The sequence below is a fragment of the Pelophylax lessonae genome (assembly GCF_965119305.1).
Source record: "Pelophylax lessonae genome assembly, chromosome: 2".
Lineage (NCBI taxonomy): Eukaryota > Metazoa > Chordata > Amphibia > Anura > Ranidae > Pelophylax > Pelophylax lessonae.
In genome coordinates this window covers 63,061,248-63,072,393 of record NC_138769.1, presented here as the reverse complement: position 1 = coordinate 63,072,393, position 11,146 = coordinate 63,061,248, and positions in this window count along the sequence as shown.

The following is an 11,146-nucleotide window of genomic DNA, read 5'->3' as shown; positions in this document are numbered from 1 at the left end:
GATGACATTTTCAAAAGAGAGCAGGCCAGGGTCCCCATAGATCCCCCTTTAGAGCAGACTATGGTTCCCACAGATCCCCCTTTAGAGCAGGCCAGAGTCCCCATAGATCCCCCTTTAGAGCAGGCCAGGGTCCCCCATAGATCCCCCTTTAGAGCTGTGTCCCCATAGATTCCCCTTTAGAGCAGACCAGGGCCCCCAAAGATCCCCTTTTAGAGCAGGGTCCCCATAGATCGCCTTTAGAGCAGGCCAGCATCTCCATAGAACCCCCTTAGATCAGGTCAGGGTCCCTATAGATCCCACTTTAGAGCAGGGTCCCCATAGATCCCACTTTAAAACAAGGTCTCCATAGATCCCCTTTTAGAGCAGGCCAGGGTCCCCATAGAACCCCCCTTAGATAAGGTCAGGGTCCCTATAGATCCCCCTTTAGAGCAGGGTCCCCATAGATACCCCTTTAAAACAAGGTCTCCATAGATCCCCTTTAGAGCAGGCCAGGGTCCCCATAGATCCCCTTTTAAAGTGCCCCCCATAGATCACCTTATAGAGCACGGTCCCCCATAGATCCCCTTTAGAACAGGGTCCCTATAGATCCCCCTGTAGAGCAGGGTCCTCATAGATCACCCTTTAGAGCAGACCAGGATCCCTATAGATCCCCATTTAGAGCAGGGTCCTCATAGATTCCCTTTTAGAGCAGGCCAGGATCCCCCAAAGACCCCCCTGATTTGGTGGTGCATCTATAACCATCTATCAGAAGGTGGCTTTGAAAAAATTGTCTTCTTGCTCACAGTCAAACCCTCTCACAGCATTTCATTGTTACATGCAAAACCCACAGCCTACTTGGAACAGGACTAATCTCACCCTCTCTCACACTTACAAACTCACATTTCTGAGAGAAATGTTTAACTCCTAGCTCAGTGGTGCATAGATTTGGGATGCCAAGATTTTTCCATCACTGTGCTGAAGATGTAGCCTGGCTTGGGCATCCTTTCCTCCATTCAGTGGCAATGTTCACTAGTTAAACCTAAAGCTGGTCATGCACTGATCGAAATCCACTCAGTGGGTTCTGAGTGAATAAATAAATCAGTTATATTTTTTTCATTTAATCTGCAGGCTGAACAAAAAAGAATCTAGAGGTATTGTATATGGCCAGCTTTACTGAGATCAAATGTCTAACTTAATAGCAGAAATAACCACCTTAAAACCTTTTAAAATATATTTTATGTTCAAGTCCTAGAGTCTTCTCTTCACATCTACAAATTTTGCCCTCTGTTTCTGCACTTCCGCAGAATAGTCAGGAAACAAGGAGACTTTGGCATTATCAACAACTAGCTTCCCTTGCATTCTTCTGGCTTTAGCTAAGATAGTGTCTCTGTCCTTATAGTTTAGGAGTTCGAAGATAAAAGTGCGAGGAGGATTACCAGGATAGAGAGGGCGCCTGGGCAAACGGTGGGCCCTCTCCATCGAAACATGGGGGTGAAGGAGTCTTGCCCAAACGTTGCCACCAGCCAATTTTCAATAAAGACTATTGGGCTTTTCCCCTCAGCCCTTTCTGGGATGCCAATCGCCCTGACATTGTTCCGCCGCATTCTGTTCTTTAAATCATCCAATCGTGCAGCTTGTTGAGCAGACAGTAGATTAGTGTGTTTTACCTCTCTCTGTAAAGGCACCATGTCGTCTTCAAGGGAGCTGAACCGGCCCTCCACCGTAGATGTCCGCTCCCTCAGTTTTTTCATGTCATGCCGAATAAATAAAATTTCCGCCTTGACCCCCTTTATTTCAGTTGTCAACGCTGTGATAGAGGAGTTGCAGGTGGTTATAGCAGACATAATGTCCCGGAGCGCGGGCTCCGCATCCTGAGCAACAGACAGCAGAGAGGCCTGATTTGCACCTGCCGAGTCCCAGTCAGAGAGCTGACCGGAGAGGTCCCCCAGCGGGACAGTATCGTCCACATCTGACTGCGATCCAGGGGAGACAGCTGGTGTGGCGCCCGTAGAGGAGGAGTCCCAGGACACAGGTTTAGAGAAAAGTTTCTGCACTGCCTCTTTGTACTTCTCCTTCTGGGAGACACACTGGGGGGAGGGCGCCACCTTGGGTCTGCATGGCGGAGGAGGCTTTCCCTTCCTCCTGCCTTTTGGCCATAGATGGAGGGGCGAAGAGGACTCACCTGCACCCCAGGTATGTTGGTATGTTCCAAGAGTCCCACAGGAGGTAATTAAGCCAGTGGATCGGTCGTCCAGCAGGATAAAATAAAGGATCACCGGTGGAGCGAGCGGTGCACACGTCTGCTTACATCCGCTGTTCGGCCACGCCCCCTAAAATATATTTTAAATTACGATTCTATGAGTCCTTCAGGCTCCAGCACCTTCCAATTCTTCCTTGCTTCCTCCTCCTTGGCTCAGTCGCTGCACTGACCCTCACTCCCTCCCTCCCTCCCTCCACAGCATAGACTCCACTAATTCCACGCTTCCCCCCGGCTGTCTGTTCTCCCATGCTGGGCGGCCGCTGCAAGCCTGCACTGACACTCCCAGTCCCTACAACAGATATCACTCCACAGCACAGGATAAGAAGACTCAACTCCACTTAATAGAGTTCTGGTCTGAACTACACTACAGGAGGGACCTGAGTCATCGCATTGAGGGGGTGAGGGAGAGTCTAGTGACAGATATCAGACATGATTATCTATATACATTCATTAAATCTTACTTTGTGGCAAAATCAAACGGCCTATTAGGGTACTCTAAAACACTCTTAACCTCCCTGGCGGTATGATTGTTTCCGATTTTAGGTGCTGAAAGCGGTATCATTATTTTGCATGTAATTCTTAATATCGAGCAGCCCAAACCAACTTTTTATATGTGATTTTTTTTTTTACTGTGCATTCTTCTTTATAACATCTCGGGTATGATAAAGTTTGAAACACAAAATCATAAATTATAATATAATAAATAACTAAATTAACTATATATTATATATATATATATATATATATATATATATATATATATAAATACTGTATATTTTCCATGTATTATATATATATATATATATATATATATATATATATATATATATATATATATATATATATATATATATATATATATATATATATATATATGTATGTGTGTGTGTGTGTGTATTGTGTGTATACAAATATATATATATATATATATATATATTTATATATAAAACTGCAGGAAAGGGCACTGGGGGGCAAACTAATGTGAATTTCTTTTCTTTTGTAATGTATCAGTGTGTTTGTGTGTTTTACTATTTGAATTTGCCGCTGGTTCCACCCCCCCTGCGAACGGCACACTGCCGGGATACTTCTCTGGATCCCTGGGACAAGGTGAGTACCCTCTCTTCCAGGATCCAGCGATCTCTCTAGCGGTACCCCAAGTGTGGCTCGGGGTTACCGCTAATGGCTCTAAAATTTCACCCCGAGCCACACTCGGGAATAACACTAAGGAGGTTAAATAAAATGTATAAAGGTTTGCATATACTTTATTTCCTTTTTTTATTAATAATGAAGACTAAAAATATGCAATATGCAAACATTTTAGAATTTAAATACAAGCTGGCAAACGGAGCACAAGACGGCACTTATTTTCAGGATATCCCTACTGTCCATTGATGAAAACAAATAATGCTGTGAGAATCCAGCCTGAAATTGTTTAAAATCTTTTAAAGTAAAATGTAAAATAAACAGTGAAAACACAGATATAAAAATAAGATAATATTGGTCATTGACCATTTTGCTTTCCATTTAACCACTTCTGGACCGGAAGGTTTTACCCCCTTAATGACCCGGCCATTTTTTGTGATACGGCACTGCACTACTTTAACTGACAATTACGCCATCGTGTGACGCTGTACCCAAATAAAATTTATATTTTTTTCCCACAAATAGAGCTTTCTTTTGGTGGTGTTTGATCACCTCTTGGGTTTTTATTTTTTTGCACTATAAACAAAAAAAATAAAAAAGCGACAATTCTGAAAAAAAAAACAAAAAACAATATTTTTTTATTTTCTGCTATAAAGCACAGCCAATAAAAAATTAAACATTTTTTTCATCATTTTAGGCCAATATGTATTCTGCCACATATTTTTTGTAAAGTGTATATTGATTGGTTTGCGCAAAAGTTATCACATCTACAAACTAGGGGATAGATTTATGGCATTTTATTTTTCTAGCAATGGCGGCAATCATGTTTTTTTAGCAGGACTGCGACATTGCGGCAGACAGATAGGACACCTAACTGACACTTTTGACACTTTTGAGGGGACCAGTGACATTAATACAGTAATCAGTGCTAAAACTATGCACTGTTACTGTACTAATGACATTCGCAGGGATGGGGTTAACACTAGGGGCAATAAAAGGTTTAGGTGAGTCCCTAGGCTATGCTTTCTAACTGTGTGGGGAATGGACTCACTAGATAAATATAGAGATCTCTGTTCCTAAATTACAGGAACACAGGATCCCTGTGTTTATCTGTGACAGAACAGAGGTCTGCCTTGTTTACATAGGCAGACTTCTGTTCTGTCTCTATGGGGAGTGATCATGAGTGGCTGGACCCGCTGATTGGCTCCCCCTTTGGCCAATCAGCGTGCGCACGCCCCACCGGCTGTTACGCGAAACGGTGTACAGGTACGTAATTTCACCTAATACAGCCGACCTGCCGCAGTATATATGCGATGGCTGGTCAGCAAGTGGTTGACCAATATTCATTGAAATAAATATATAGTGTTGCGCAAATAAAAAATTATTAAATTATTAATTTAATTAATTTGTGCTTAAATTATTAAAAACCCAAAATATTTATATGTGACATAATATTAAAGTGCCAATAGTGCTAATAAAGTAGTAAATATAATATAATATAATACTCATAGAAAAGAGAAAATATATAGATATAAAAGTCCAGTGTGCAAAGTGCAAAAAGCCAATAAACAAAGTCCAAAATGTAATCCTAAAGTGATCTGTGCTCCCAGAGAGAAGTGACCAGAGTGTCACAGTGGACAGCCAGCCATGCACCTCCATGTGAATGGGTGCTCACCTCAAATCCTTAAAAAGAGCGCATAGATTGTTATCCCAAAAAGATCATCCATCCATATCCTTCAGGGCTCCTCTCATTCACAGGAGTTGCAGCGTCAATCAATGCAGTATATATGCAAACAAAAAGACTTGCAATAGTGTATGAAACAATCAGCTTTTATTAAGTAAAGGTGGATAAATCTCACTCACATTTGTAGGTGCAACACATGCACTTGGACAATAGCATCAAGTAAATGGTGGAAATCGTGGTGGTATAGTGGGAGAGACTGCACAGCGCCGCCGGTCTCCACAGCGTGCGCCGATAGCTGACAGCCTCACCTAGACAATAGTGTATCGCTCCGTCCGTCCTTGCCCCTCCCCTACGCGTGATGACACAGGGATCACGTGTCTTCCTCAGGGTGATATCATATCATATTGCAATAGCAATCTCCCTAGCGGTACCCCGATTGTGGCTCGAGGTTACCGCTAATGGCTCTGAAATTTCACCCCGAGCCACACTCGGGAATACCGCTAAGGAGGTTAAAAGCCAAAAAATGATAGCCCTGAAGCCAAAAGCGGCAACATCATTGTTGCTTATATAGTTACACAATGAATCTGGTTGAATCCAGTTCAATCAACAAAGAAAAAAAAAACACATACAAATAGAAAACCTCTATATATACAATCCTATACCCACAGTTGATTCAGAGAAAGGCAAAGAGGGAGGAGGGGGAGGCGGACCTCCTTTCACAGATAGGATTGGCAGCAAGGATGGGAAGTGTCATTAAAATGGGGGACTTTAATTATCCAGATATAGACTGGGCAGAAGGAACCGCGCATTCAGCCAAGGCTGGCAGTTCCTAAATGTTTTGCAGGACAATTTTATAGGTCAGATGATGAATGTACCGACAAGAAACAATGCGGTACTTGACCTACTGATTACCAACATTACCAGTATTGGTCACTAGATGGCTCCAACTACTCAAACATAGAAATGTCCACAGACGTTCCATTACAGTATACAGACACACATCAATATAGAAAGGATATTAGCGCTACACACTCCCCCTACTTTATCTCTTTGGTCCTCCAAAGAGGTTCAAATTGCTAGCTCTATCTTGTATTTTAGCCTCTATACGGTCATACAATACAGACAGAGGAGCTTCCCACCAGTTGTCATATGATGGGAAGCTATCCTGTGCACTCACAGCTGAAACTACCGTGTCTGGTACAGATGTGCCAAGGGGTGAGGTGGGGCGGTCCCCTACTGAATCAAAAGTAGAAGGACCAGGCAGTTCAAGGTTTCTTTTGCTGACAAACTGAGATGCTTCAGAGAATTCACCCAATGTATCATAAGTCAGTTTGCGTGGTGGGCGAATGTCTCTCTTTGCTCTTTGCACTTTTGGAGTGTCCATTCCTTTTTGACAAATGTCATCATCCCTCCTCTCAGTGACTAAAGATGGAGAGTAAATAAGAGTACTGGGCTCTTTTGCAGGATGAGTTGCCGGCACAAATTCTGGGGCCTCTGCCCTGAGAGTTCCGTTATTATCCTCCTCTACAGCTGAAGAGATATCAGCATCTGTTTCTGAAGCTTCAGGAGGCCACAGCCAACTCATCTCCACTTCCTCATCTTCATCTGTAGAGGGTGCAAGCTGAGACCTGGTTATTGGCCTACACACATCAGTGGATGTGGATGGGGATTCCCCCTCTGTGCTTATCCTGACTGCCTCTGTGAGAGGTAAAAGGTGATTCCGATGCCAGGTTTTTACTGGCCCAGTGTTTCCTTCTGGCTTGATTTCATACACTGGGAGCCCTGGTAGCTTCCTACACACAACGTAGGGCTGTGATCTCCAACGATCCGCCAACTTATGCTTGCCCGGAATGCCTATATTTTTTAGCAGAACCCGATCACCTGGTTGAAGATCCTGAATTCTTACTTTCAGGTCGAAGTTCCTCTTGTTCCTGTTCTCTCTCGAGTTCGAAGTGGCTCGAGCCTGCAAGTAAGCTATCTTCAGGCTCCTCCGCAGCCTGTCCACATACCCTCTATGGGAGGTCTCTGATGTGTGATCCAAGGAGGAACCAAAAGCCAGGTCCACTGGTAATCGGGCTTCACGGCCGAACATTAATCTGTAAGGGGAATACTGTAACGCTCCTGTGTTTCATGTATGGTGTGGATTTTCAGCTGCAGAAATATTCCACTTCAGTAGTCATGTAAGAGAGATGCTGAGATACCATTCCCAACCTCAATGACTCATCATGTGTGGAAGGTCTTAATTCAGCTAGTAAATACACACACTCAACAAGCTGGTTCCTAGAGTGACTTTATGTATGTAGTAACACAGTGATGAAGATTTAAGAGACAGGTTGAGTGGAGGTGGTAGGTGACAGACACTTGAAGGTAAGACAGTAGCAGATGGATGCAAGTAGGTTTAGCAATCATGTATGGTAGCAGATGACAGAGTAGCAGGTGGACATACAAGAGAGATCAACCCAGTGCAGGAATAAGTAGCAGTAGTCTTAAGAGCTAGCAATCTAGATATGCAGATGTGATAAATAGTCTTTACTATGCAGAGCTAGATAGTGTAAGCTTAGTATAAGTTTATAGAGGGTTCCCCTGCGGGGTACTTAGCACTAATAGCAATACAGCCGAAGGTTGGTTCAGGAGGAGCGGATGATCCGGAAGCGGGATGCAGGGATCAGCGCAGCGAGGTTCCGTCAGCGAGGTATGCTTGCAAGCACGAAAGCTTCAAGCCAAGTTAGCATCCAGGTAAGGGTGTTTGAACGAACACATGTGAGTGAGAACCGGCGATTTAAATAGCCATCTAGTCCGGCGCTGAGTGATGACAGCTTCAGTCTTAAAGGTGTATGCGCACCTTTCCAAAAGAGAATGGTGGGGCGCATACACTTGTGAAAAGAGTAATTTAGGGTACCAAAGGTACCGGAACATTACAATACCCCCCCCTTAAGGCCGGCTCCTGAAGGCCTCTGGAGCTGGTTTGTCTGGGTATCTCGCATGAAAATTGCGAATTAATCTAGGGGCATGTATTTCAGAAGTGTTTAGCCAGGTGTCGTCTTGGGGCCCATAGTTCTTCCATCTAACCAAGTACTGAAGTCTTCTTCTGTAGATACGAGAATCCAGAATCTCTTTTATCTCGTATTCTTCTCCACCTTCAACTTGTACAGGAGGCGGAGGTGGAATATTAGGCCTTATTCCTTGGTCCGGAACATGGGGCTTCAGTAGCGACACATGGAAAATGGGATGGATTTTTAGGTCTATTGGCAATGTAAGCTGTACTGCAGCTTTTCCAATAAGTTTTTTGATTGGGAAAGGTCCCAAGAACAGAGGTCCAAGCTTTTTGCTAGGGATCTTCAGTCTTAAATTTTTTGTTGAGAGCCAAACGAGGTCCCCGATAGTGTACTGTGGAGAAGGTCTTCTGCGAAGATCATAGTACTTCTTTTGTTGACTGTGAGCGTGTGCAATGGTAGTATTTAATAAACCCAGAGAATCCTTTATTTGGGTAAGATAGTCTGAGGCTACTGGGTTGTTTGAAGGAAGGATGCGTGGTGGAAGAATAGAGGGATGAAACCCATAGTTCAAGTAGAACGGACTCTGCTTGGTTGTACTGTGGGTTGCGTTGTTGTAGGCAAATTCTGCCAGAGGGAGAAGATCCACCCAATCATCCTGTTGGTAAGAAGTGTAACAACGTAAATACTGCTCGATGCATTGGTTGACTCTTTCAGTCTGTCCGTTGGTCTGCGGATGGTAAGGAGAAGTGAGCTTCCGTTCGATCCGTAGTATGTGACATAGTTCTTGCCAGAACTTAGAAATAAATTGGGATCCACGGTCAGACAGAAGAGTTTTTGGGATACCATGTAATCTAAAGACATGTTTCATCAGGAGTTCTGCCGTTTGTTTGGACGAAGGTAGTCTGCGAATAGCAATGAAATGTGCCATCTTTGTCAGATGGTCCACTGACACCAAGATGGTATTAAATCCTTTGGAAAGAGGCAATTCTACGATGAAGTCCAAGGACAAAACTTCCCATGGAGTTTGGGGTATTGGTAGACTGCATAGTAGACCGGATGGTCTCGTAGTGTCAATTTTGGACCTGGCACAGACATTGCATGAAGAGACAAATTTTTGTATAGATGTTTTCATGTCAGGCCACCAGAATTGCCGGGAAATCAAATTAAGAGTCTTTGTCATACCCATATGTCCTGCCATAGGCACATCATGAGATAATTCCAAGATCTTGGTGCGTAGGGTAGGTGGTATGTAAAGTTTGTCGTTGTAGTAGAGGAAGCCTTCTGCATCAGTATTTAGTTGTGATGGGGGTGAATCCAAACTTATACCATGCAAAACCTCTTCCTTCAAGGAACGGACAACTCCAATAATGCGTTTGTGAGGTATTATAGGAACGGAAGGGATTTCAAAGTAGTTTTCTTCAGTTAGTCGTGATAGTGCATCCGCCTTTTTGTTCTTATCTGCAGGTGTGTAAGTCACTAGGAAGTTAAACCTTAGAAAGAATAGTGACCATCGTACCTGTCGGTGCGAGAGAGTTTTGCTAGTCTGAAGATATTGGAGGTTTTTATGGTCCGTGTATATAATTATTGGTAATTGGGTGCCTTCGAGTAAATGTCGCCAATTCTCCAGAGCCAATTTTATAGCAAGCAGTTCCTTTTCACCCACGGGGTAATTTATCTCGGGACTGCTTAGGGATTTAGAAAAAAAGGCGACTGGATGAAGTGGTGAAGTGTGGGTTGGTCGTTGGGAGAGTATTGCTCCTACTGCCATGTTTGACGCATCTACCTCCAGAATGTATTGGAGGGATGGGTCTGGATGGCGTAATATGGGAGCGGAAGTAAACCTTGTCTTTAACAAGTGAAAAGCTTTATTGGCTTCTTCTGACCATTTGAATGGTTTTTTTTATGCTAGTGAGCTGTGTGAGGGGTCTCACAATAGCAGAAAAGTTTTTAATGAACTTCTTGTAGAAATTTGAAAATCCCAGGAATCGCTGTAGCGCCTTGCGTGTGGTTGGTGTAGGCCAATCCTGAATGCAGGATATTTTACTCATGTCCATCTCGATTCCTGTTTTGGATATGATGTAGCCTAGAAAGAGTACCTCGTCTTTATGAAACAAGCATTTCTTCAGTTTCACATAAAGGTTACGTGCAAGCAATCTCGATAGTACAAGTCTTACATGTCTTATGTGTTCAGACAGGGATCGTGAATATATAAGTATATCGTCCAGATATACCACAACACAGACATCTAGTAAGTCTTTAAAAATATCGTTTATAAATCGTTGGAAAACTGCAGGGGCGTTGCATAGCCCGAATGGCATCACAAGATATTCGAACAATCTGGGTTTGATCTGGGCCTGCACTCTACCAATAAACCCCACTAACTTTGCTCAATCCCCTTGGCACAGCTGTGATGCAATGCAAAACAATACAATGTAAGATAGTACAAAACACCTGTATTGTCACTCCAGGATAATACAACAGCACAATGGATTTCAATATAAACAATTATAAAGAAACAGTATACATATATATATATATATATGTCTATACCTGGGAGCTCCCCCTACTTTATAAGCTATGTGTGAGATCTCACTTTTTTGGAGTACTTAGTCCTGGATCTTCTTTTCTTCGCTAGCTAAAGTGGCTCCTTGTGATTTGTAATCAACAGTTTTGGTGAATTAAATTGAAGTTAAAATGATTCTGGTGTAGCTGCAACAACTATTTAAACATTTCTTGGTAGATAGGCCTCAAACCTTCTCAGTATCAGTTGCTCTGCTCCTTCGTGGAACTATAATTTCCAGTGAGGCCTGTATGTGAGTCTAACTGCATGTGAGATTTAACAAACTGTGGGCCATTACCCGCTCACCCACTGGATAGAGGATCTGTGTGGTGACTTTTGTCCGGTGACTGAAACTTGCTTCTCCATCAGCTGGACCAATCGCTCTGTTCACCCCACTGGGCGGATCCCGTCCTCCGATGCTTGGATGAGTGTCTCTGGGTCTCTGCAATCTGGTGACCGTCTCCCCACAGGTCCTCTCAGGCAGGCCACATGATTCCAAGAGACCTAAAATGGCTGCTCCGGCC